The sequence below is a fragment of the Podarcis erhardii genome (genome assembly GCF_964252035.2).
Source record: "Podarcis erhardii genome assembly, chromosome: 8".
Lineage (NCBI taxonomy): Eukaryota > Metazoa > Chordata > Lepidosauria > Squamata > Lacertidae > Podarcis > Podarcis erhardii.
In genome coordinates, this window is record NC_138499.1 from 30,436,668 (window position 1) to 30,464,551 (window position 27,884).

Sequence of the window (27,884 nt, forward strand, 5' to 3'; positions counted from 1 at the left end):
ATGTATTTCAAGGGCAAACATTCTAAAAGGTCTAAGACTTTGCAAAGTCCTCACCAGGTGTGGAAAAGTTCTGGAATGTCTCACTGGGGAGGGCATTCTACCCTTCTTGTTAATAACCACACACCTGGTGGCAATACCAAGGGGTGGGAATCAGGGAGGGCACAGAAAGAGCAAAATACAGTGGTAGCTCGGGTTACAGACACTTCAGGTTACAGACGCTTCAGGTTACAGACTCCGCTAACCCAGAAATAGTATCTCAGGTTAAGAACTTTGCTTCAGGATGAGAACAGAAATTGTGCGGCGGTGGCGTGGCAGCAGCGGGAGGCCCCATTAGCTAGTGGTACCTCAGGTTAAGAACAGTTTCAGGTTAAGAATGGACCTCCAGAACAAATTAAGTTCTTAACCCGAGGTACCACTGGCATGCTCTGGTCCATGGGGTCACGAAGTGTCGGACACGACTAAACGACTAAACAACAACACCACCACCACTGTATATTTATATGTTGGTGAGAAAGAAAAGTAGCCTATGTTAATGGCAAGAGTTCAGAAATAGGAGGGGGCAAGGGGGTGCTTCCCCCCCCCCAGCACCCACCTCACCTCTCTAGGCAGAAGAGCCTGGAGAAGGTCCTTCAGACACGATCTCAAGGTTTGAGCAGGTATATAAAGCCAATAGATAATCTGTGTAAGGCAGCTACATGATTTCACAGTTCAGAAGCAATTTGGTGGATTCAGCCCCTGAGGCAATAAGGGTTAACAGAAGCATTGCTTACAGCTCTGTATCAAACTGCATTATGAGGGAGCATAATATTCAACTCGGATAGCTTTGGATATAATTCCTGTTCCTGAAGCCTTTCAGCTCTGTGTTCTTATGAGCTGGCACCAAGGAACGTGGGGGAGGGGGGGAAATCAAAGCATGATTAGGCTGTGTATTTTGCTTAGAAATAACTGTGGTTTTTTTTCCTTTTGTGAATTTACTTCCAGGCCTGTGTGTGCCTATTGTTAAGACCTGAGTCCTAATAACGGCAATATGGCAACTTTTGTTTTAAATGCAGAGGGAAATGCCACTGACAAAAGGCAAATCCTATAGGCATTGGGTTTTGTGTTTGTTTGTTTGTTTGTTTGTTTGTTTGCTCATCAATAACACTGTGTTAAAGAGCAAACTATTACAAATGAAAACAAATACCGGTACATTATTGATACTGTCGTGGAAATGCTTCTTGGGCAACGGCAGTTACCAAAGCAGTATTACGGAAAGCACTAAAATTAAAATCTAATGAAGCCTCAGCTCAAACTTTAAAACATCCTATGACATGCTCTGTTGGGGTGGTAGCCAACTAACTCGTAATCATTGAAATCAATGGGCTTTATGATTGTGTTCAACTGACTGTTACTTAGGTCTGTTAATTTCAGTGAGCGAACCCTCAGAACAGCACACAAAGGAAGGGGAATCATTTCATCTGGCATAGCACAACTTTGAATTCCACCCAAAGGGTCTACTTTGAGTAAAAGTTAGTTGACTTACTATATGTATATTTGTAAGTACTCTTGTGCTGATACTTAAATGCTTTTAGATTTATGCTAGTAAGAGATGGCCCTGTATGGTTATGACAACAGAGGTGTAGCTTTGCTAATGGTTTAGAAAAGCAGTATCAGCATTTTGGCCTTTCCCTAATGGAGGGCAAAACTGTGGCTCAGCTGAATCAGTTTAAAAGCCATTTTTCAAAAACCAGGGGTTTCTGCTAATGCATTCTCTCCCTTTTTTGATAGTTGGCAGAGGGGATTTATGCTGTTTTAATTCAGTGGTGCTTCAAACAGAGGAGATATGATCAGCTGATATGCATGGGTCATATTAACACTTCACTTACTGGGAACGTTGAATGAAAAAACGGGATCAGCTCTTGGAGAGGAAATGCTGGTGAGACGCAGCTGGAATATATATATAAATAAGAGGCTGAAGGGAGGAGGAAGTTGGATACAGAGCTGTAAATGGATGGGGGACCCAAGCAGTGAAGGGTGCTCATTCATGGGAGACGTTTATGAGGTCATAAATTATGTCTTGGGCTATTACTGAGTATGTTTGTTTGATGGTCCTAATATAGTGGTGGTGTTTGGAAGCTCTTGTATTGATTTAGTTTAGCCCATTTAAAAAAAAAGGCCTTTTATTTCCTGGCTTCTTCTCCACAGCTTCAGAATTAGTATGGCTTGAAAAGCACACAAAATAACTAGGAAGAGGCATGCATGGGCTCTGGTGCTTCCCATCTGCCACTGCTTTCCCCCCTCTACCCCAATTCTTCTTTTGCTCTGCCTGGCACTTTTACTCTCTCTACATTTTCTCCTCCAACTTCTACCATTTGCCATTCTAAGAGGAGGAGGAGGAGGAGGAAGAATGAGTGTCCTGTACATGAGAGGTCTATTCTTCTCCCCCACAGCCTTGCTTGTAACCAACAGCTTGCAAAGTCAGGTCTCTTGTAATAGTAAGGGTGCCAAAGAAAAACAAGCGGCCTTTTTAGCTCCTTAGGTTGACCGAGTCTTGCTAAAAAGAAACTTGACAGAACCAGCATGTTGCAGAATTCTATATTTGGAGTTCTATATTTTTAATAAGTTAGGTTCTAATCCAATTTACTACCCTTATTTGCATGGGAAATGGGTGGTGGTGGTTTTCTTCTTAAATGTGGTACCTGAAATTGTCCTAACAGTTTAAAGTTGAGGGGGTTGTTTACCATGGCAGCTAGTAGTATTTTTATTTTATTTTATTCAAATGCATGTATTAGTGAAAACAACATACACAAATGCATTATATAAAAAATATATTAAAAAATTGTCCAGTAGCACCTTAGAGACCAACTAAGTTTGTTCTTGCTATAAGCATGCACACGAAAAGCTTATACCAAGAACAAACTTAGTTGGTCTCTAAGGTGCTACTGGACAATTTTTTTATATGTTTCGACTGTGTCAGACCAACACGGCTACCTACCCGAGTCTAGAACAAATGCATTATATTAGAGGAAATTGCTTTGCAAAAATGACTATATTAAGCAAAATTGCATACCAAAAAATGTGTCTATTAGGAGAAATTCCCACCAAAATCCTGATGAATAAAATATATTTGCAATGAAGTAAGTAGACTCCAGAGCATTGCATATCATACTGCAAAGGTTCTGAAGATGTCTAGGTTTCTGTTGGTCCTGAAGACTGAAAATTCACTTTAGGTGTAAGTGCAGAATTGAATGCATTCCTTTTCATAGTGCTTGATGTCACAGCAAATCCTTCACCACAAATAATTATGAAACTTGATATATATTTAGGAACATTTCACAATATTCAGTATTTTATATTCATCTGCTTAATTGTTTGACTAGGAAGAAAGGATGAGATGACTAGTACAAGGACCCACAGATTCTTTCGAGACTTTCCATTTCAAGAGCCAGAAATATTTTGCATAATTCATCTTATTTCCCTCCCCCCACACTGTTTCTAGTCAATTGCTTTCCCGATATTAATTTACACTCTTTGCATTGAATACATGTAATAGCAGTTTTGCTGCCTGAGTTCCCACAATACCAGCAAATGATCTTATTTCAGGGGTAGCTAAGTTCTTTTCACCATCATCATAGAACTATCATTGATTTATCAGAAGCAGAAGCAGCTGCATGCCCCTTGGGAAAGTTCACAGCTGTCTGCAGCTGCTGCGGTAAATTTCTCTCATAAGAATCCAATGCAAGAAAGGAAAAAAACTTCAGGAAATAATGTTAACTCTGTGTTTTGTGCATGGCTGTAGTGATGAAAAGCATTACAGGCAACTGATTAAAATATTGGTCTCCTTCCCTCTCCCTCCCCCCACCACTGCAATTTTCACTTTATTCATTACAGTAATATATTCCAACAAATGATCAAACTACACCATACATAGAAATGAATACCGTATTAGTATTTATCCCTGAATACGTGATATTTCTCTTCAGTCATAGTTTTAATTAAAGAGCAGAGGCAATTTGTGTTGAGCGTCCAAAATGATAAATAAAATCTCATTGTTTCAGTAAACAATCCAATTGTAAGATTAAGCATTCCTCATTTGTCCATATTTCATAGCCGGTCCTGTCTCATTGTTCATACTGTTTACATATGTAACAAAGTCGTACCAAGTTGTTGTTTTTTCAAAACTTAGATACATTTATTTTATACCTATAGTGGTACCTCGAGTTAAGTACTTAATTCGTTCCGGAGGTCTGTTCTTATCCTGAAACTGTTCTTAACCTGAAGCACCACTTTAGCTAATGCGGCCTCCTGCTGCCGCTGCGCCGCCAAAGCACAATTTCTGTTCGCATCCTGAAGCAAAGTTCTTAACCCGAGGTAATATTTCTGGGTTAGTGGAGTCTGTAACCAGAAGCATATGTAACCTGAAGCGTATGTAACCCGAGGTACCACTCTATAGGTTGTGTGATCCAATGCCTAAGCCAATACCACTTACATGCTGTAATCAATAAAAGTTGTGGCCTTTTCAGCCCGTTAACCTAAATACTTGTGTCCTTATTCACCACTACGTGGGTGCGGGTCCTCGACTTACAATAGAGGGAGTTGTGAGACAACAACATCTGGAGAGTCATAGGTTCCGCATCCCTAGTCTAATGCTGAATATTTCATTAATCAGTTCCGAAACAGATGTCAACACCTTTGAAGTTCAAGAGCTAAGGTTTTCTACAGCAAGCATATTTTGAAATTCAGCAGTTTCCAGACATTAATGGAACACAGGCCACTTTCAAAAGGTGGACAGAAAACAGTGCTGCTGTTTCACAAAAAGAACACCAGATTGGTGATTTTATTTTATTTTTTAAAAAAGCTCTTTTTCCTAATTACTTTGCCTAGTGTCACTGGAATGGCAACAAGATGTCAGTCTTTCCTCTTTGTATTTTTATAGGGGAAATCTTAAGATTAATTATCTGTTAATGTGCAGTCATATTGCATGGTTTCCCTTTCTGGTGGATGGGCATAATTTTAGTTTCATGAATATTTAATTTCCAAAGTCCTCCATTATGCTGACATCCAGTGACTTGGCATATTATTTGACATGCTTTTTAATCAGATTTGGCATGTCAGAAAAGTGTTTTTATTACGATTCCCTTGTGTTTTGAGAGCTTAGCAATTTCATTTAGCTAAATGAAATATTCTGCATAATTCAAACTATAGCTAGGGATTTCTTATTACTCGGTCATGACAACATGGTAAAATGATTGGTTTTTGTCATTTTCCTAGCCATATTACTTTAAATGCATGTGAAAGTCGCAAGTATGGAGGGGGGGGGAAGGCATGATTGGAAATCTAATTAAGAAATGAAAATAACAGCATGAAAGACCACTAAGCCTGTCAGTTATTTCATCTTCTTAAATGAGGCACAGAATAGTACTCATGAAATGGTATGACAGGCAGTTCAAGATGTCCAACAACTGAAATACTTACTAGAAACATGCATATTTATTCTACTTTTCATTGCATTTCCCCCCATGTGTAGACATTAACAAGTGGTGTGGGGTGAATACAGCTAGAGGAGCAATAGTCAGTGGTGCGTCTAAGGCTCTGTTGAATTGCCACCTTTGGCTTCTATGGGACGGAGGACATAAAATAAATTTAATAAATAATATGCAATTTATTTGTCCCTTTCATAAAAAAGGAAAACAAATGTTTAAAAGCCTATTTTCAATAAGTATGCACTTGGAATTTTTTATTCAGGCTCCAGTTTTGAAGCCTTCCTTCAAATGCCTATTCAGAATATGCACAAGCAATAGGATTTCATGCATGCTTCGGGTGGGCAGTGGGTGCCATAGGTGGGACCCCTCAATTTATCTTGGATGAAGTTGTGCGGGGTAATACTTAAGTGAGTGTGGAGGACACACAATATTGCTATTAGGTTAATCAGACCTTGCTATCAATGAAACATCAAGTGTATTATAAGATTTACAATATTTTGCTGGCTATCATCACTGCGAGTCAAAACTTAACAATGGCTATCATTCTGTTGAGACTTTCATCAGCTACAAATTGTTTCATGCAAATCACAAGAGGCATGCATATCAAAGCAAGGAATAAAATAAAGGCCTAGGATTGAGGATACAATACTCTAATTTGGTTTCTGGGTTGACACTTTTTCAGTTGCGCTCCATGTATTCTTGTGTCCACATCACAACACCTCTATAGTCAACCAAATTATCAAAGCTATTTCAGGGCACATAGTCGTTTGCATGATCAGGACATGTGTTCAAGAGTCTACAAGCTTAGCTGGGTGTATGAAAAACCATTGAGAGTTTTATTGCTTTCAAGTTTCAGCTCTGCTCAAGAGAAGACAATTGTAATTTGCATGAGACTTCCTCATGCAACCACCTCTGCACCTGATGTTGCAGGGAAAGGAATCACTGGTATTGGCTTAAGAGCTACAGCAGGGTGGTTGTATGAATCTACTCTATCCACTGAGTTTGCTCTTGGCCTGTTACTATCAATATCTGAAAAAAAATATTTGGGTTGAAAAGACTGAGAGTCAACTTGGGCAAGACTTTTATTGCTACCTGGGCCTCCATGAACATTCCAGTACAGTCATACCTCAGAAGTCAAATGCCTTGCGAGTTGAACGCTTTGGCTCCCGAATGCCGCAAACCCAGAAGTGAGTGTTCCGGTTTGCAAACGTTCTTTGGAACCCGAATGTCCGACACGGGTTCTGCTTGGCTGCAGGAGCTTCCTGCAGTCAATCGGAAGCCACGCCTTGGTTTCTGAATGTTTTGGAAGTCGAACAGACTTCTGGAACGCATTCCGTTCTGTTTCTGAGGTACGATCGTAATTGTTCCTAAACAGCATACTTCTTTGAGAGGCAGGGTAGTCCCCTGCTAGATACAGGCAAAATCTCCAGTTCTCAGAACTGGGAGCTACTTGTCAGTAGTGTGTCTGTCTTAGGAGAATTCAGCTCCACTTTATTGTTCCTCATCTGGGCCACTTCTGTGTCCATATGGATATATTCAATAATGCTTAGTTGAATTAAAGGTTATTCTGGGTCTGGACTCATGGTAGTTCACTGTACCTACGTGAAGTAAGATTTCATTTTGATAGGTAATCTTTCATTTTTATGTTATTGACTGCAATAAGATGGATCCAAAACAGCTGGTGTTCTGCAGTCTCCAAGACCACGTCAGCTGCTCTGGCACATTAAACCTTGAGCTACATTTGAGAATAAAGTGCTGCACTACTTTGATGCAGTTTGACCTTAAAAAAAGAAAACCTAGCTCTGCTTTGCCTCAAGCAATAAATGTTTTTAAAAACCTCCATAAGATTTATGTGTTATTTCCCTTTTGCCATTTATTGGATCGTACAAGTAGCATTACATGTACTGAATGTACATACAGTGCTGGCCTTGTAGCATTACTTGGTTTTATTCATTTTTAGAATAAATATTGAAGCAGGCTTTTAAAGGAGTAAAAAGACCCACAATCTTCTATCAGTCAGGCAGCACAGGCCATTTCCTCTAGGCCACAGCTCTTCATTTTTATATAGTTAATACGTTGTTATAATGAGTAGGAACATGACAAAATTTCATCATGGACATTGTCAGCCTCAATCTGTTCAAAACTCATTTGGGGAAAATAAAAGGGCCCCCATTTAGCTTGTGAGTGAGTTGCCATTTAATTACATAATTACTGCATTGGGACGCATCATCTGGGAATTGTATTGACTGTGTCGTTGTGTCAGACTTGTGCAGTTGTGGGGATCCTGCAAAATTAATGTATATGGCACTCAACTCATCTGTTTCATATTAAGGGTGCATTCAGTTGTCTGAAGTTACACTTGGAAGAACTTTGGCTGATTTCCTGTGACCCTTGCTGGATACAGCCAATGGTCCACCTGATACAACATTCTGTCTATACAAGTGGCTAGCCAAGTGCCCCTGGGAAACACTCAAGTAGGGCATGATGGCGAATAGCCATCGTCTATTTATCTGTAGCATCTGGTGACTCTCAATCAGCCTCTGGCAGTCTTTGAAGGAAAATGTAGGAGGATGGTCCAGATATGGTCAAGTAGCCGCCACTGCATGGGTTTAATCAAATACATGTGCTACCAGACAGCATAAAATCAGAATGGGCTATGTACAGAAAGGTTTGGTTTTTAAAAAAACATTCCTTTCATTGGAAGACACACTGGTATCTTTCCAGCACTGTCTGGAAGGATACTTAATTTAATAGTGTACTATATGGCTCTATAGTGAAATGTTATTGATAGCAGAGGAACTGCTTAGCCTATAAACCACAAGTTTATATCATTTTAATATTTTTATCATTTAGGTGCTCTAATGCACGAAAGATCATTGCACCAATATGATCACTGCACAGCAGGCATTCAGTATCCGCAGAGTCATTTTGCATTTTCTTGAAATTAGTCTCCTTGCCTTGAAGGAGCAAAGTGAGCCCCCAGTCACCCAAAGATTTATTCATCCGCTATCATCACACAAATCCCACTTCAAACTCTTGCTCTATCATTCATAATACAAGTTCTCAATTCCCGAAGCCCGGTCTCTGTTCAAAGACCAAATCTGTTTCGAAACAGAGAGTAACCGGAAGATTTATCCACACTCAGCTGACAATCTGTGAGATTTTCTTCTTGCTCTTTTGTTTTGCTCTTGATGGCTTGAAGCAGACTTTCCATACCCAGAAAATGGATGTTCCAGATGTTTGCTTTCACATCCAGTCACTTAGAAAGTATAAAGCCAGTTGATGCATTCCATTGTTAAATCTATGCTATTGAATAATAATTAAAAAATCATATTCTTTTGCTGTCATTTTAATAATGATGACTGGCACTGAGGAAGGGGACACACTAAAATATACTAGCGATTTCCTGTCATCCGTTCTCACCCTAGTTAGATTGCTTTGAAAGGAGGAGGAGGGAAAAGTCCAGAGCTGTACATGAGAGGAGTGTCTTTGTGATACTATTCATTCTCTGTTCTGACAGAGAAGGCATTGTTTGCTCACTGTAATAGGCTTGGCAGCCAAATAAGGTAGGGATCTGTGCTGCGCATACAGATTCAGAAAGTAGCAGAGCGGGCAAGAATCTGAAAATTCCAAGAACCAGATCACTGGGAAGGACTTCATAGCATGCTGTGCATATAGCGTGTTTGGTATTGCCTTTGCATGACAATCTGTACGGTTCTGAATGAAGAAGCATGTAAGAATAAAGGTAATTTTTAAAAAATTGTTTTGCTTTTATAGTGATTAATTAAAACTGCTAATAAGCCATCACCTTAACACAGAAATTTAAACACTGAACATCTGCAGCCTTATTTTGACTCTGAGGATCATTTAAGTTCAGGGCTGGTGCCTCCCCACTGTGCTTATGTCGACTGGATTAACATTTAATGAGGGAACTTGTGTGAAGAAGAAAAGGCCATTTAGGCTGCTTTAGCTGTTGCATTCTAGCCAGCAGCTAATGTTTATATGCAGTGTGGTTTGGGGATCTTGCTAATAGGAAGGCATTTCTGCAAAGCCACTAGATGAGGTTAAATAGCTTTGCACACTTATATAGTTCCTTGCCTCTTGGTCACTTCCTGTAGCAAAAGCTGCTGTGAACAATATTGTGACGCTAATATTATTTCCACATCATACAACAAAATGGAAACAAGCATGCATTATTAAATATTATTAAGCAATATTTATTAAAGCATTATGAGTAATGGATTGCAAACTGTGTCAAAGCTGACATTTAAATAGTAATTCGTGTGTTTGCCCTGGTCACCTCAGCGATTATTCCTTCATAACATCAATCTCCTCTATTTTGTCTCATTTCTTACTTCCGGGTTAGCGCGAACGGCTAATGGCGGATTCCCTCCGAGCTCCGGAGGGAATCGGCTCTGCTGAGGACGGGTCTTGCCGTGCCGGCGACACGGGGACCCTCAGAAACCGCAGGCGCGGAAGCCTGCGGACTTGGTGACTCGGTGGGCACCTTAAGCGCCCTCCCCGACCCACGAAGAGCCTTTTTAAAGGCTGCGGAGAGGGTACGGAGAGTGGCGTGGTGCTGAGAGTAGACCGCTACCTCAGTAGAGCGAAGCCGCAAGCCATGGCCGGAGAGCGCTGACTTTCTTCCCAAAATTTGGACTGGATAACAAAGGACCCGTGAGTAGTGGAATTTGGACTTTAAAAATTTTATCCTGTGAATTCGGCACGATCGGGGGATGTGTTAAAGGGAAGTCCGCACCCCCTCTACTTATAGACGTTTCAAAGCAAGGAACGGAGAATTAAGGCGGAATGAATACTGTTTTGATGATTTAAAAGTTTCTCACAAATTTGATAGAACAAGATTTTTGTGCTGGAGAGAAAGGGAATTTGGAATTTTGTGTGTATCCCCCCCAAAAAACCCGGGAGTGTCCTATTTGGGTCCCGGAGGAAGAAGTGAAAGGAGTTTGACAGCTGTCAAAGAAGCTGTCAAACGGGCGGACAAAGTAAAGAATTTTGCTATTTAATAACTCTTGGAATTAAAGCTGATACATTTGGACTGAGGCGATTGGAAACAAAGTATTGATAATAACAAAGTAACAGATTATTGGAAAAGGACTACTAAATAACTGAAAGCCCCCTAGGGGGAATTAGTGACATTACAATGGCTGCAGAGGGAAAATTACTGGCGGAGATAGAAAAAATGTTTTTTCTCGTGGGAATCCTGCAGGAGCAGAGTATGGCTCTGAGTAAAGTTTTTATGACCTTGAATCCTGAAACAAACAACTCTGCTGAATGCACAAAGGAGATGCACGATAAAAATTCTGCAGCTGAGCAGGAAGAGATGCCTTTGGAATTGACAGAGAAAAAAGAAGGAGTTCAGACACTACAAGTGGAAAATATCAACCAGAAATCTGCAGCGTTAGAGTATGAGCAAGAAGACCTCTGGATTATAGACCTGCGAAAGATGAGAAAGAAGAAGAGAGAAGCCCCTGGAGTACTTGGAATATTAAAACTAGAAAGAACAAAGCAATATGATTGGGACTTTTCTCTTGAGTATGGAAAACTAGATGGTCTTTCGCAGCAAACACTCTTCAACATTCTGAATGAAAGAAAATATGATCTGACTCTGACTGAACTCCTTCGGGGTCTTAGGACCATTAAAGAGGACTACCAATATAGCTGGCAGAGAGGGACTGACAGAGAATCAGACGCCTCGGACGTGAGGAATCCGGGCTAGAAATATTTTTTGTTTGTTTTCTGGACATTTGTCTAGGAAGGGACAGAAACCGGGGCAGGGGGGGGAGAGAATAGAATTATAAAATGTTATGTTTTGTTTTACTTGGTCAATGTGACCTATAATTAATATAATAAAGGGAAAATTTGTGAAGGAGAAGTTAGATCGACCTTAAAAAAAAAGAAATTAATGATTATAAGAGAATTGGATAGTTAAATACAGATAAACAAAAGATTTTAATTTTTAAAAGCAATGTGAATATCTTTAAGAGGTTAGGTAAGAACTTGCTGAATTAATTTTGGAATTGGGATGTAAGAGGAGGGGGTGGGGGGAAGTCAATGAAAGTGGGTAAAGAAACTTAGGGTATGTAATTGTATTTGTGTGTTTGTTTGTCTTTGTCTTTGTGTGTGTGTCTGTTGTTATAAAATGTAAAAACCCAATAAAAATTATTTAAAAAAAAAAAAAAATATTTTGTCTCATTTCTTTTTTTTCTTTTTTAAAAATGAAAATCATGAATATTTCACACATGCACAAACAGGCACACATTTGAGTGCTTATCAGTCTTCTGGCTGTTTTAATTGCTGCTGTGCTCTGAAAAATATTCAGGGTTCAACAGCCATTATTAGTGAACTAGAAACAAGAGGGGTTTTTTTCTGAGAAGTAGTCTAAAAATATCTAGTCCTTTGAGGAGAGAGCTGGGTGGCTTTGCTTGTTTAACTTCTCCCAAGTTGTGGTTTTTTTTGGGGGGGGGGGCTGAAAATGGAACGTTTTAGAAACCATGCTCATGATTTACCTAAAGGGAAGCAGAAATTGGAGCGATACATAGCATCAAAGTAGCATCCAGGCTTTTATTCCAGAGAACCCTGGTCATGCTTCCTGTGGATCTGCTCACAAGTTCTGATCTTGTGGGGCTTTTGCTACTTTGTACTCCTGAGGTGTCTCAATCCCCAGGGAGCAACTTCTCTAAGAAGCAAAACACACTGCATTGTGTATGTGACTCTGGAAACATGCTGCATGACGACAGCAGCTCTTGCCTATCTCATTTAAAAACTGCTATCTGATTAAGAGCAGCAGCAAGCTGTCCAGCTGCATTTCAACTGTCATTGTTGGTGAACAAGTAAAAGATGTTTCCTGGCCTAAATCAATCGGTTCAAATCTGTGTTATGGGCTGCTTAGAGATTACTTTGTGCCAGAAGACATTTAAAGCCTATTTACATGTTACCTTTGTAGTATAACATGAGATGTGCGTTGTTGTTTTTTAAATTCACCTAAATGCAAAAGCCTCCTGTTCTCACAGTGGCCAACCAGATGCCATGGGGAAGCCTGCAAGCAGGAGATGAGTTGCAGCAGTATTTCCCCAGCAACTGGTGTTCAGAGGCATAACAGTGGAGGCAGAACATACGGTAGCCATCGTGGCTAATAGCCATTGATAGCCTTGCCCTCCATGAATTTGTCCGATCCTCTTTAAAAGCCAACCAAGTTAGCAGCCATCACTGTCTTCTGTGGGAGCAAGCTTCTTTTATCTGTCCCGAATTTGCAAACATTCAGCTTCAATTGGATGTACTATGGTACCTCGGGTTACAGACGCTTCAGGTTACAGATGCTTCAGGTTACAGACTCCGCTAACCCAGAAATAGTACCTCGGTTTAAGAATTTTACCTCAGGATGAGAACAGAAATTGTGCGCTGGTGGCAGCGGGAGGCCCCATTAGCTAAAGTGGTGCTTCAGGTTAAGAACGGACCTCCAGAACAAATTAAGTTCTTAACCCGAGGTACCACTGTACACTAGTTCTAGTGTTACAAAAGAGGGAATAAAATGTTTGCACCGTTTATTGTTTCACTTCTTAACTTGCCGTTTCTCTAAACTAAGAAGTCCCGAATTCTGTGATGTTTCCTCATAGGACAGTTGATCCATTCCTTTGATTATTTTCATTGCCCTTTTCTGAGCGTTTTCCAACTTGTTTGAGGTGACCAGAACTATACACAGTATTCCAAATGTGGTTGCAACATAGATTTGTTTACAATGGCATTCTGATACCAGCAGTTTTATTTTCAATTCCTTTCCTACTGATCTCTAGGAACATGCCTTTGTCACAGCTGGGTCTATATCTTCATCGAGCTATCCAGTACAACCCCAAGGTCTTTTTCCAGGTCAGTCACCAACAATTCATACCCCATGGGTATATATGTGAAAGTAAAATTTTTGTTTCAGCATGCATCACTTTTTTAGAAGGCTGAGTTAGAGGCATTAAACCCACTGGCTTTATCCCATCCCCACCTGTGAATTTCAGAGCAGCAAATTCTAAATTGTATTAATTTCAGTCCCCTGTTAGCTCTCAAAACAGGGGAGGGGTATTATGGGGCATATACAGTGGTGCCCCGCAAGACAAATGCCTCACAAGACGAAAAACTCGCTAGACGAAAGGGTTTTCCGTTTTTCGAGGTGCTTCGCAAGACGAATTTCCCTATGGGCTTGCTTCGCAAGACGAAAACGTCTTGTGAGTGTGCTTCCTTTTTCTTAAAGCTGTTAATACCCGGGGAATCCGCACTCCGCAAGACGAAAAAATCGCAAGACAAAGCAACTCGCGGAACGAATTAATTTCGTCTTGCGAGGCACCACTGTACACAGTGGGACACATATGGGTTCTAAGCTATCTGAATTGTGTCTAATACAGCACCTTCATTTTGAATTAAAGCAAGAGCTTGTTGCCTTTTGAGAGCTGGTGAAGGTGAAATAGGAACCTCACCAAGACTTAATTGCCTTTGCATTCATATGGGGAGAAGTGATCAAAATATACTAATGTAAGTTGAGAGTAGCTGTGCACATGCCCTAGATATATATTCAGCTAGTCAGTTTCTAGTAAACTCACTAAGCGCACATCTGATTATCTGAGATTATAAAACCACTTCCTTCTTGTATCTTTCTCTCTATGTTTACTTGAAATGTAATAAGAGTCTCACTGACTCAGTCAACTTCCCTGTGCTTAAGAAGATTTAAAAATGTGAGTTGTTAAGATGCTACGTGTGTTTCATGTAAGCTCTTGTACCCTAAGGGTGAGGTGTCCTGGAAATACCCCGAATGCCTGATTAAACATTCCCATAGATATGCTGCTTTATTTATTAAAACACATGGGCTGCAATTCGGCATACAGCTGTTTCCGCAGAAGCTCCACTGAAATTAATGTAACTTCTACAAGGGCAACTGTAGGAGGGATTGCAAGCCATATGACCTACAATATGTATTTTAGCTGTTAACAGTTGAACTACACATGTTCTGATGTCCAAAATAATTGGAAGAATTGGGCGTGCAGGTTGTGATGTAAAAGCAGAAATATATTATATGCAGCAGAGGTGGAATTCTAAAACCCTTCTTTGCTACTCAATACTAAAGTGGGGGGGGGAGCAATCAACTGTGTGTGGGGGGGTGTCAGCAGGACATTTAGGGGAATAAAAGACCATTGGGGGCAGAGATGTAATCACCTAGGATGGATGCCTAATTTGATCTTGCCCCTTAACCTAGATAATTCTCCCACATACAACCACTCATTTTTATGTATACATTTGAACTCCGCCCCCAACAATGAGTGGGATATGACCCAGAGCCCACGTGGATTAAGAAAAGCTATCATTTAATAAATATTTTGACACCAGACACTAACTTCTAACACTGGTGACAGCAATGAAGGGCCCACAATTCAGTTCTTAAACCATTTGGGCAAAAAATATGTTTGTCGGGCTGTTGCTACACTAGCTTCTTCAAATTCCTATGAACTCTCAAATGGCATTACTTTCCATTTTTAGTGGAGAAGGACTTAAATTAACTCATAGGGATCTGCTTCATAGGGAGCCAGTGTGGTGTAGAGGTTAAGAGTGGTGGACTCGTAATCTGGGGAACCGGGTTCGCGTCTCCGCTCCTCCACATGCAGCTGCTGGGTGACCTTGGGCTAGCCACACTTCTTTTAAGTCTCTCAGCCCCACTCACCTCACAGAGTGTTTGTTGTGGGGGAGGAAGGGAAAGGAGAATGTTAGCCGCTTTGAGACTCCTTCGGGTAGTGATAAAACGGGATATCAAATCCGAACTCTTCTTCTTCTTCTGTTTCTACTTACAGCTGTAAGATTGACTATTGCCAAGTTTTGGGAAGCCCCAACTTCCAATATGTTTGAAAACTGGTACCAAAAAATTGGTTCTTGGCCCTAATGGGACAGTTGATTGCACAAAGAACCGTACAAATATATAATGCTCAAACAGACAATGTTAATGAGGTTTGGTATAGTTTTATTATATAGAGAGCTACAAAGGAACACAATTACCAATCTCCCTCCACACATGGATTTTTATGGCAGGGCACTGAAATAAGATATTCTTCAGAACTGGTATCCTCATGTCAAATACAGAGTCTTGAAAAACAGACCTTTCCTCGGTTGCGTATTTCCCTTGTTGTATTTGTTTTGTTACATATAAATATCAATAAAATACATATCATAAAAGGCTATCAGGAACCTGGGTCAAGGTTAAGCTTGCTGCCTCCCAGCTATTCTTCAGCTCTGCAAATGACTTCCAAATAGGTAACGGTAAGGGACCCCTGACAGTTAAGTCCAGTCGCAAACGACTCTGGGGTTGTGGCGCTCATCTCACTTTACTGGCCGAAGGAGCCGGCGTTTGTCCGCACATGGTTTTTCCCGGTCATGTGGCCGGCATGACTAAGCCGCTTCTAGCAAAACCAGAGCAGCGTGCAGAAATGCCGTTTACCTTTCTGCCAGAGCGGTACCTATTTATCTACTTGCACTTTTGACATGCTTTTGAACTGCTAGGTTGGCAGGAGGTGGGACTGAAGAATGGGAGCTCACCCTTTCATGGGTATTCGAACCGCCGACCTTCCGATCGGCAAGTCCAAGGCTCAGTGGTTTACACCACAGCGCAACCCGCGTCCCATGACTTCCAGATACCACACTACTATTTGCTACCTGTAGCTACACCTTAATCTTCTGCTTTGAAGTTACCAGGCTGCCTTTCTCATCACAAGGTCTGCTTAATTTTACCCTGCTTTCACATCTTCTTTGTATTTAAGGTACAACTGAGGTGGAAAGCATGAAACCCTCTTGATCCTATTTCATTCATAAACTTGTTCCAATACATTGCTTCAATTTGGTCAATCAAATGCATATATACCGTACTTTTCTTTACTACTTTTTGGTAAACAGCATAGTTCAGTTTTAAAATGTGTTATGTTAAATCTAATTGCTAGATGCTGGATCTGCCACATTCATATATGTTACATTAAAGTTTTGATGAATGGTGCTTTCTGAGGTTATAAAATAGAGGGCATTTCCTTGTAAAATTAGTGGTTTATGCTGATACATCAGGTGCAAAATGCGTGTCTCTGGCATTCTTTATGTTAGGAAACACATGTTATTTGCCCATCGTCCATGTTCCCTTTTTAAAAATACATGCATCTTGCTGCTTCCTCACTGAAACTGCATGACATCAGCTAATGGGTAAAGAAGGAAGCCTCTTTCACTATTTAAGTTTGCAATTCATTTATGGTATGCAAAGCAGTAGCTCCTAATTCCACATCATAGAATCATAGAATTGGAAGGGACCCTGAGTGTCATTTAGTACAACCCTCTGCAATGCAGGAATCCTGCTCCAACCACCAACTTTCTGGTTAACACCCAGCACAGGTATATAATATCTGTTCTGTTACTTTTCTCGAATGCTCACATGAAATGATGTTGTACTACAACTAGTATTGCCCATTAAATATTTCCTAATGAGTAATTAACTAATGGAAACTCAAGATGCGCTGATGACCACTCCTTTAGCTTTACAAAAGAGTAGCTAAAGACTCAGCTAAATAAACAGAGTGGGATCTCTGGGTCAGCCTTGTAAAAAGTCTGTGAACATTATTACCTGCGAAAGTGTTTCTTAGCCTCCTGAGGGCTGGCAGTGGAGCACAGCTGGCCATACAATGAAGTAGAGTGAGGGGAGCTATAATGCAACAGGTCCTGTTCCCTCTAAGCCAGCGGTTCTCAACCTGTGGGTCCCCAGATGTTGTTGGACTACAACTCCCATCATCCCTGAGCTCTGGCCTTGCTAGCTAGGGGTGATGGGAGTTGTAGTTCAACAACATCTGGGGACCCACAGGTTGAGAAAGGCTGCTCTAAGCTAACCCTCAAGTGCAATGGAAATCTCTCTTCTATTACCTGTGTCAAGGTAAGATTCAGGTGGCAGTCCGGACACTTTTGTTCATGGAGCTATCTTGTACTTCACCTCAGACAGCAAAATGTCTTGGGCCGACCATGCTGTAGAAAGACAAAGAGCTCTTTCCTCCCTGGCTGCAGCACCCTGCTGCATTTCTGCTCTGGATGTGGAGGAAGGTGCTTATCTCCCCTGGAAACCAGCTTGTTTTCTGGTCAGGTATATCCATCTGTCTTCTGCAGTCCCACTCATTCACTCATATGGAATTCCATGCACTCACCTGCATGCAGTCCCTTTTTGCCTATAGGTACCAGGCGAGCAGTTACATCCAAAGCTGCTCTGTGTGCAAAAACAATGCAATTTTGATTTATAGAGAAGGACAAATCTGTCTGTTCCAGTTTCTCGATTTCCCATACACTTTCCACATTTGCCACATCCTCTTGAAAATTCTTTTTGTGCACATTTCTCATAATATACACATTTGGGTGCAGTTTTGCATTTTGAAAGCAATTGTCCTGTGCACCTGCCATTTGCATAGAATGCCACTTCTATGCAATATTTCCCTAAACATTTCCATACAGTAGCATTGTCTATTGCTATTGTGACATCACTCTATTTTTGCAAGTAGCTATTAAAAAGAAAAGAAAAATAACTAGAGACCACAGGTGATGTTTTTGTGTTTCATCAACTGCTACATATGGCTGTGATCCGAAGGACTCCTTGCATAGGACTAACGTTCTTTTGTCCATTGATAGGCTCTGCTGATCTTTCCTTCTGGCTGCAGTGTATCATCCTGTATCAGATGCTGCTTGGGAAGGTTCCCTAACCTTCAAAGAGTTCTATTTTGGAAATGTCCAAGTCGGTGTGTTTGGATCCCATCAGTTTCTCACTTGCTTCTCTCTCTTCCACTTTGATGGATCTTTAAATTCTCAGCAGTGTTAATTGATTCTCCAGGTTTTCTGTCCTTTCATTTCCAAATAGGTTGGTCCATCTTATTATTACAGTCTTGAAAGCAGGAGAACTCAAAACAAATACCGGTAGCTTCCTGAAAATACTCTTTTGCTGTTGCTTTGACCTTGTCCTCTAATGCTGGTATATTTCGGTGCTCAGCGAACTGCAAGGCAACAACATTAAATAACTTTAGCTGCACTCATCATTCTTTTCCCCACTGTCCTCCAGCCAGTTGGCATGCTAGAATCTCTTCATTTGCAGAAAGAAGCATGGTTCAGATAGTGTAGTTTTCCTCCAAGTCCCCTGTTACCTGATCACCCAGTTTGGCAGATTGTAAAGAACACCAGATATACTGTGGAATGTCTGCATTTTCCACTTTTCCAACTTTCCTACTTAACTCCATTCGGAGTCATGAGAGCTGCTAAGTCAATTCTTCTATACCACTTTTAAAGCAATTAACTTACAAAATGTTAGGGCTAAAACACACTCCCCAAAGACTCCAGGGGTTGCAAAGCTTTCATTTCTTTATTTAAACCATGCTTGCTCTGCCTAGTTTTCAGTGTTGTATCAGTGTAGCTCAAAGTATTCACAGAGGATAATCAAATGTAAGAGAACATTCATTGCACCAGAATCAACATCTTGATTCCTCAGTTTGCTGGGCTCACAAATGAATGCTTAGAACTGGCCGCACCCTGACAGCTGCATTAACACTGTGTGACAAACATAAATATGCACGGTCTGTGATACCATTGATACAAGTGGATATGCTACTGCACATTTTTTAGGATTAAATTATGTGACAATTTTTGAATTGTCAAAGCCAGTGGGGATTTCTAAGTTGATTTTCTATTCACTATTACAGTATGTACAAACATCTGAAACTTCCACAGTAGTAGTTCTAGGCTGGGTGACTTCAAGTGCTCTAAATAAGAAAGCAAAGAAGCGGTTCAAAAACTTTGGGTTGTTTATTTCAGTGTCTGGCTAGTGAGAACACTCTTGGCTAAGACCCTCTGTCTCCCTACAAGGGCCTAAGATGACCCACACATCATGCTCATTATTATTAATCAATTTGTATAGACAACTATGCCATAACCAAAATAAATTTTAAAATATGTCCAGTAGCACCTTAGAGAGCAACTAAGTTTGTTCTGGGTATAAGCTTTCGTGTGCATGCACACTTCTTCAGAGCTGCATGAAATGGAAGTCCATCAACCTCACAATTTTTTAATTTATTTTGATTGTGTCAGACCAACACGGCTACCTACCTGAATCTATGCCATAACCATCACACTTACCCTGGGCTGAAATTCTAGGTAATCCAAAGGAATAACTTATGACCCGAAACGTGTGTGTGTGTGTGTGTGTGTGATTGACTTGATTTGTATTCTGAAATTCATTGCCTTTGTATACTAGGTAGGCAGGCACTCTTTGTGTTTAGTTTTAGATGGCAGCTTAAAGCACTTCTGTTTACACAAGCTTACCCAAATTAATGTGGCTCTGATCTTTGCCTTTTATATGCACTGCTTTGAGAATGTTTTTCTTGATTTAGTAGTATAGAAATTGAAGTACAAAACAAATATGTTCAGATTAGTATTGATAGAATTGCAAGACTTGTGTCCCCCCCCCCCCAATTACTAACAATTAGATTAAATATTTCACTATTCAGGCAATGTGCAAGAGACAGTGTGGGATAGTTGACAGTGTTGGACTTGGATCAGGGAAATCCAAGTTCCGATCAGTGGTCAGCCATATAATTTGCTGAGTGATCTTACATCAATTCCATCATAGCTTCCCTCACATATTTGTTATAAAGTTAAGATTGATGAGAGATAACAGACATGCCACTCTGAGCAACTTGGAAGATAAAAATTAAATAAATACATATTCCAAGATTATGTTAAGAGCAAGAACTTTAAGGTGTTTGCTATTAATCTCCTTGTTCTGAAGAAATTAAACTTACAAAGAAAGGCTATGAATGTTTCCTTGAAAGTCCCACTGTGTTCAGTGAGGCATACTCTCTAGTAAATGTGCTTAGAGTTTTATTCACAGGGTGTTCTGGTTTTGCTGTGTTTGTGATTCCATTATACTTTAATGGAATTGCACCTCAGTTGTTGAAACTTGTCCAGAGGTTACTGGAATATCTCTATCATCTGGTTAGAATTTCATTACAAAGAGCAGGAATGGACAAACATGTCAATTTTCTACTCTTAAGTTCAATTGTCCATAGCAGTTTGTAGTTTTAAAAAAATCATTATGAAATTTCTCCTAATTCTCTTGTATGTAGTTTTGCCTAATATGCCTATTTTTGCAAAGCCATTTTTACACTTTGCCCTAGAATATACATTTTTATACACAATGTTATACCCATTGCTTGGAAGCAGAACTGTATTGCAAAAGTCAGAGAGATACAAATTTCAAAGGATGGCTGTGTTTTTGTCCACCTATTGTTTCGGAAAATATTGAATAGGAAGGTCCACCTTTAAATGAAAACTTAATTGAAAATCTTCCCCATATATAAGTGTTAGTAAAGAAAATGGCATCGGGATATATCCCCCCCCCCCCCGTTAATATATAAATAGAGCAATTTCATTTCTGCCATGCTTCTCAAATTTATTGCCAAGTACATATAACTTGGCTGAAATAACTAAGGGAAATCAGAATAGAGATCTTGCTCTTATTACCCAAGAGAGACACTGCCGTCTGCCTGGGTTTTGATAGCTGTAGTTGTTTGTATTCACTTAATCAAAAACAAGAAATTCCCAGGGAAAAGAAATACTAGGTTTTGTCATTCTCCTTGTAGGAGAAGGGAAGAGTTAAAATCGGTGAACATGGGACAAAAGAAAGATTAGTCTTCTTTGATAAATGTCAGGTTTTTCATACTTACAGCCAGTTTTAAAATGATTGATTGATTTTATTATATTTCTATGCCTCTTTTCATTCACACAAATAGCAAAGTGGATTACAAACAATAAATAACAATAACATAATTGTTGTTGTTTAGTTATTTAGTCGTGTCCGACTCTCCGTGACCCCATGGACCAGAGCACGCCAGGCACTCCTGTCTTCCACTGCCTCCCGCAGTTTGGTCAAACTCATCTTCGTAGTTTCGAGAACACTGTCCAACCATCTCAATAACATAATAGAACATCACAAATACAACATAAATTGTATAGAATAAGTAACAAATTATTAGTAAAACAATTAAAGTCTACAAAACACTATTAACAAAACAAATAAGCTAAACAGCACAATTACAATTCACAAAGTACTGCAGCAGTCATAATTTATAAACAACATTAACAACATTAACAAAATAGCAACCAATAAATAAACTAAGCACTGTTGAATTCATGCGCACATTTCCCCCATCCCCATGACTCATGATCTTCTTTTAAATGAACATGATTGCTAATGTGGGGGGGGATTGCTTAACCTATGATAATTCTGTGTCCTGGTTTACTCCGATGTCTTATTTACCCCAGGGGATAGTAATGTAAAGCAAAGATGGGGGGAAGGGAAACTTTTGAAACAATCCTTCCTCTATTTTACATAATGGAAAGTTTTAAAGGAAGTTTCAGAGAGATCTGATTCTAAAATAACATAAAATTGCACAATTGATGACACAATCTGTAAATTTAGCAGCTTTGAAATTCTATTAGTACATCATATAGGAAATACTGGGATAGATGGAGCAAGGCAGCCTGTATAGTCAAAATAGTGCCATCCATGCAAAAGAGAGGTATTAGCAGGCATGCTAGAGGAGAGTCCCAAGGTTTTCAGGAGTAACAAGCAATTTTAGGGCAGGAAAACCCTAAGGTGAGGGGCAATACAGTGGTACCTCAGGTTACAGATGCTTCAGGTTACAGACTCTGCTAACCCAGAAATAGTACCTCGGGTTGAGAACTTTGCTTCAGGATGAGAACAGAAACCATGCGGCAGCGGTGCGGTGGCAGCAGGAGACTCCCTCAGCTAAAGTGGTACTTCAGGTTAAGAACAGTTTCAGGTTAAGAACGGACTTCCAGAACGAATTAAGTTCTTAACCTGAGGTACCACTGTACCCAAACCAGCCCAATGTGTACTAAGCATGCTCATTGGGTGTGGAATGACTTTGTGGGGCAGGGGGCGGGGACAGAAAAACAGAGATACAGGGGGAATGAGTTGGAGTATTCTGGAAGAAGGTACGGTTGGTTGGCTGGCTGGCTGGAACTTGAACAGGAACACTTAGCAGTGAGCACTTCGTTATGGGTCCCAGGGGTATTATATTAATCTTTAGAAAGGTTGCCAGGAAATATCACTGCAAAACAAATGCGATCCTTCCTTTCCTCTGAGAAACATGATTAGCTTCATGAAAACCCGTTTTGTCCAGTGTAATTCAGGTACAAATTTCAGCTGATAAATTTGGCCAAATTGGAAAGACGGTAAGTTTCGTGATGCAAATAAGTGATCCAGAGGATAAATTCAGGTACATGTAGGAGTGTCCATGAACTCAGCTGAACTTGCACCATTTATTTGCTTGTTGTTTTTTTACCCAGGGAACAGCTGCTCCCTTATGTGCTGCATGAGCTGCTTTGGAATCTCTCTTGTGCTTCAAAGGTGACTTACAATCTAACATGACACACTGCTGACTTGCGAGGGCCTTAGCATCTGCTTTGCATGCAGAATGCCCAAGGTTCAATTCCTGGGCTGAAAAGGACTCTTTTCATGAACCCTGGCAAATCACTACCTGTGCTGGTCCTGTGGGCTAACAAGAGGCGAGGTCTGAGTCCAGTCCAAGGTCGAAGGTGCAGTATGGAGGCAGTCCATAAAAGTTGAAGCTGGATGCAGGACAGGTAGTTGGGTGAGGTCAAGGAACTCCAGCAGGACAGGGTTCAGGCAGGAACTGTCAACCAACGAAGTTGCCCCCGCAACTTGGGACTGGGACTGCCTGGCTTTTATCTGCCCCGAGGCACAGGGCGGCCCCGATCCTCAGGTGACTCGCCTCTCCTGGCCTGGAGGCGAGCACTCCTCCTGTGGGAACTTAGTTCCCTCCGCCTCTCTGCCCTGAGCCTCTGCAGCTCAGGAGAGGTTACCGGACCCAGAGGCAACCTCAGCTTCCTCTGCCGGGGCTGAGAGTGGAGCACCTGCAGGCAATGGGTCCGCCACCCCTTCAGGAGCCCGAGCAGACTCAGCTGGTGCCTGCACCTGAGGATCCAGCACAGGTGAGGACCCTTCAGGCTCATGCCCCAGCCTCGGCTCAGCTGGTTCTGGAGGCGGGGAATCCTGTGCAGGCTGGGATTCTTCACGTTCAGCATCCGAATCTGAATCCGAGGCCATCACACTACCAGTTAGTGCACACAGTACACAGCTAGGTGGACTAATCTTCTGACTTGACATAAGACAGGTTCTCCTGTTTCTATGATTTGATGAAAGGAAACACAGCAGTGTAGCTAGCCGCTCGGGTGCCGGGTACAGCAGCGCGTCCTGCAGCTGGGGTGGGGTGAGCTTCCCATGGGGGCAGGGCGCGCTGCGTGGAGCCTCCCCCTCAGCTGAAGGGCAGCTGAGGGAGAGGTGGAAGGCAGATGCAAGTCCCACACTGCCATTTTAGGCAGCGCGGAGCCTGCAGGTGCCCAAGCCACCACATCACTCCCAGGAGAGACGCGTGGTTCAGGCACGCTTCCAGGTCACACGATAAGTGCTGGCCTCTGCAGTGTGGTGCCCAGTGCCAGCCACATTTTGTTACATTTGTTGACTGAACTAAAGAGTTTCGTGAGCCCATTTTTTTAAAAAAAAAAACCCCTCACATTTTTGTCATTTTGTCAGCCCCCTCTGGGATGACCCCCGGGGTGGACAGCACCCCCCCCCACACACACACTCCCTTCCTCCGCCACTGAGGAAACTTACTGATTTATTCACAAGGTCTTCTTTTCGTTTTGAAAGGCTTCTCACTTTGCAGTAAATAAATTACTTTACAATCCCCTGTTCAAGAAAGAGGTGCTGCTCAGTAGTGATGCAGGGAAGGTCCCCCCCCCCCATCTTTTGACTACTCTTTCTTGTTTTGTTGCAGTCCAGAAACAATTGCACATGCTTAAACTCTATTACGATCACTGTGACTTAAGTGTATTGGATGGACTGTACTGTGTGTTTAAGAAGATTAATGGAAGATATTCCGTTCAGAAATTACCGTAGAGGGTTTGGGGTTTTTTAAAAATGCAACTGAAAGCAGGAAGGGTGGAGGAGGGTAGAAGTAGTAGCAAAATAACCACAAACAGATGTGAAGCCATCACCCTGCATATTTTGCACACAGTTAAATGATGTGTGTTACATGAGTCACATTGTAAGCTACTTGACAATAAGCAGACAGTCTTTATTATTTATTTTTTGTGTGTGCAGATATAGTTAATTACAAAGTCAGGGAATAGAATAGTTGGTGAGCTCTAAAAATAAATAAATAAATAAATAAAGCCACAAATTGAGACTCTAAAAGGATAATCCTCTTATTCCTGTGAGTTGCTTTTATTATATGTTACAGTAGAATAATAGAAATGGGATGGCAATCTCTCCAGATATTTGCTCTTGGAAGACTTAAAAACACTGTTGGTATTTTTATAGAGGCCTTTGACAGTGTTGTTTGGATTACTAACAGCACAGAAGTATTCTAAAGGCAGGAATCAAGTGTGCATTTTATGTTTATTTTGTCCAGCGTTAGGAATACTGCTAGACTTCATTTAAATTCATAATCCATTTTATGCATGTCTGAGGCTCAAGACATAGTAATGGGAGGTCTAGACAGGGATTTAACAATATTTTGAATAACTAGCAGCATAGTTATAAGTGAAGAGATCTCTCTTTTTAAAATATCCATACTTCAAAGGCATTCTTCAATACACAGATCACAATAATGGTGAGATTTACAACCACAGAAGTATGGTTGTTATCTGTGAGGTTATTTAGGGATACGCAGAAACCTCTAGCTAAAGCAGCTGCCAGTGCCTCAGGCTTTGAAGTTAGTGCTTTGGGTTTGCTCATCCTGAAAAAGCAGCATTTGGAAGGCTGCTAGCTATCTTGTGCAAGTATACAGGGCTGAGGTTTCTTAGGGTGAATGGTATCCGACAGAAACTTTACTGCAGGTCTTCTAGTGCCTTAGGAGTGCCTCAGTTCTAAGCCCCTAATCCTGAAGTAAGGCACTCTTGAATGAAGGCCTTTGACTAACCATATGTTTTTGCTTATGGAAGTGGATCAGTGGAGAGTGTTTGTTTCAGAGCTCCAGTGATGGAATTCAAACCCCGTAACAGCTATGGCTGCAAGGCATGTTCGCTTCCCCTTTTCACCCACTCCACAAATTGATTTATTCATATGACTGTGGATAGTAAAGCACTTTGCATGCAGGAGTTCTATTACAGTTCTATTAAAGTCAGACCATTGGGCCATCTAGTCATAGCTGTCAATGTTTCCCTTTTTAAAAGGGAAATTCCCTTATTCTGAATAGGATTCCTCGCAAGAAAAGGGAAAAGTTGACAGCTATGCATCTAGCTGAGAATTGTCTACATTGACTGGTAGTGGCTCTCCAGGGTTTTTCGGGTAGGCATTTTCCCAGCCCTTCTTTGAGATCACTTCCTGGGGATCTTGCAAGGCAAATACTCTACTGCTGAGCTGTGACCCTTTCCAATATAATGGATCCATGTTTGTAAGCTTGGGTGTTCACTTTCGCCTTCAGAATGGTTTTACTGCTCTTGGTGGGAAAGGTACTCTCAAAGGTCAAGTGGTGGAGAGTCCAATAGCCTGATTTGGTCCATCTACAAGTTTTTCATCTAAGAAGCTCCACCAAGTGCTTCTTCCCCATGGGAACTCCTGAGGAGAAAAGCACAGCAAATTGCATGATGACTTAAGTGTTCACGAGCCATTAAGCCAGTCCTTGTACCTGATTACAACTTCCCCAGTTGACAAGCTGCTGCTGTGTATTATGTTCTGCTAAACAAAAAGGTTGCTTGGCAACCAGGTTGCTCTAATCTTAGTGCAAGTTACTTGAGTATGCTGCAGTCTTTGGCCAGTTTTGCAGCACTTGTAAAACCGCAAGCATTGGGGTGAAACATATATAGTAGGGTATATAACCAGTCCGAGTTGATGGGGCTGTCAGTGGCCTGTTGTGTCTCATCATTGCACAATGAGATCAGAACCTGAGCAGAATCACCAATTCTAACCACTAGAAAACCCCTTAGAGCTTTCAGGAATCCATCAGATTCCATTTGTTTCCAGGACTACCTGAATTCCCCACCACCATCTGCAGAGGTGAGTTGTTGTTGTTGTGAGTCCAAAGCTCACCAGAAACTGGTATGTCATAGAACTGAATCAAAGAACTATACAGTTGGAGGCATCCCAAGGCTCATCTAGTCCAACAGTCTGCAATGCAGGAATCTCAGCTAAAGAATCCCTGACAGAGGACCATCTGACCTCTGTTTAAAAACCTCCAAGGTAGCGAACTGGATTGTACAACTCTTCCATCCCCCCCCCCCATCAGAACACCCATCTCTGCTATTGGAACAAAGATGAAAGCCTGGGTATGGCTTGCTGAATGTGGTGGACCAATAACCACTCGAGTTAGCCCCATGGAAACCATGATGTCCCAAGCCAGCTGTTCAGAGAGGCTCAGCATGAACATGGAAATCACCCAAGGCTATTTTCCTGGGTGACCTTCCTGGGGTGCAAGCCTGGGCAGTATGTATGGAAGTCCTAGGCTGCCTGCCCCAGACAACAAGACCTCCTCTCACTCTTGCTGAAGTGGTCCAAAGGAAAACAGAGCAATACATTTGACACCAGCTGTCTTAGGGACTCCACTCCGGATTTGTGTAGGGTTTCCTCCTTAGCCTGTTCTTCTCCAGAAGATATCTCACAAGGTAGCAGAGGTTTAGGATCAGAAACTTAGCAGGAATCTAAGAACACTGGATGTTTCCTGACACTGAATCAAGCCATTGGTTCACCTAGCTTAACATTGTCTACATTGACTGGTAATGGCACTCCAGGGTTTCAGATAGGATTCTTTCCCAGCCCTACCTAGAGGTGCCTGGGACTGAACCTGGGACCTTCTGCATGCAAAGCAGCTGTTCTACTGCTGAGCTGCATCCCTTCCCCTTAGGAAAGCCTACCTTAGCATTATTCCTGGCAGAGTCTTCCTGACTGGGTTTCCCCACATTCTGTAGCACCTACGAATATCATTTATTATTTATATCTGGGTTGCCCCAGCCACTCTGGGCGGCTTCCAGCATAATATAAAAACACAATGAGACATCAAACATTTAAAACTTCCCTATACAGGGTGCCTTCAGATGTCTTCTAAGTGTCTTATAGTAGTTTATCTGTTTTACATCTGACTGGAGGGTGTTCCACAGTGCAGGCTCCACTACCGAGAAGACCCTCACTGCCTGGTTCCCTGTAACTTCACTTCTCGCAGGAAACCTCCAGAAGGCCCTCAGAGGTGGACCTCAGTGACCAGGCTCAACAATGGGGTTGAATACGCTTCTTCAGGTATACAGGGTCGATGCTGTTTAGGGCTTTAAAGGACAGCA

At 41.4% G+C, this 27,884-nt stretch overlaps 1 protein-coding gene across 7 annotated transcripts in view; it reads left to right on the plus strand.

The window, feature by feature from the left end:
* PAG1 (phosphoprotein membrane anchor with glycosphingolipid microdomains 1) overlaps positions 1-27,884 on the plus strand; it is a 92,371-nt gene that overhangs the window by 41,010 nt on the left and 23,477 nt on the right. For 3 of the 7 annotated variants that reach the window (XM_081874509.1, XM_081874512.1, XM_081874514.1), the window contains exon 2: positions 13,274-13,346. The exons of 2 other annotated variants lie outside the window; for them this stretch is intronic. The gene's annotated coding sequence lies outside the window, so the exon portion shown is untranslated. Of the gene's footprint in view, positions 1-9,000; positions 9,208-13,273; positions 13,347-27,884 lie in introns of those variants that run through there. 2 more of the 7 variants (XM_081874511.1, XM_081874513.1) reach the window with 1 other exon arrangement.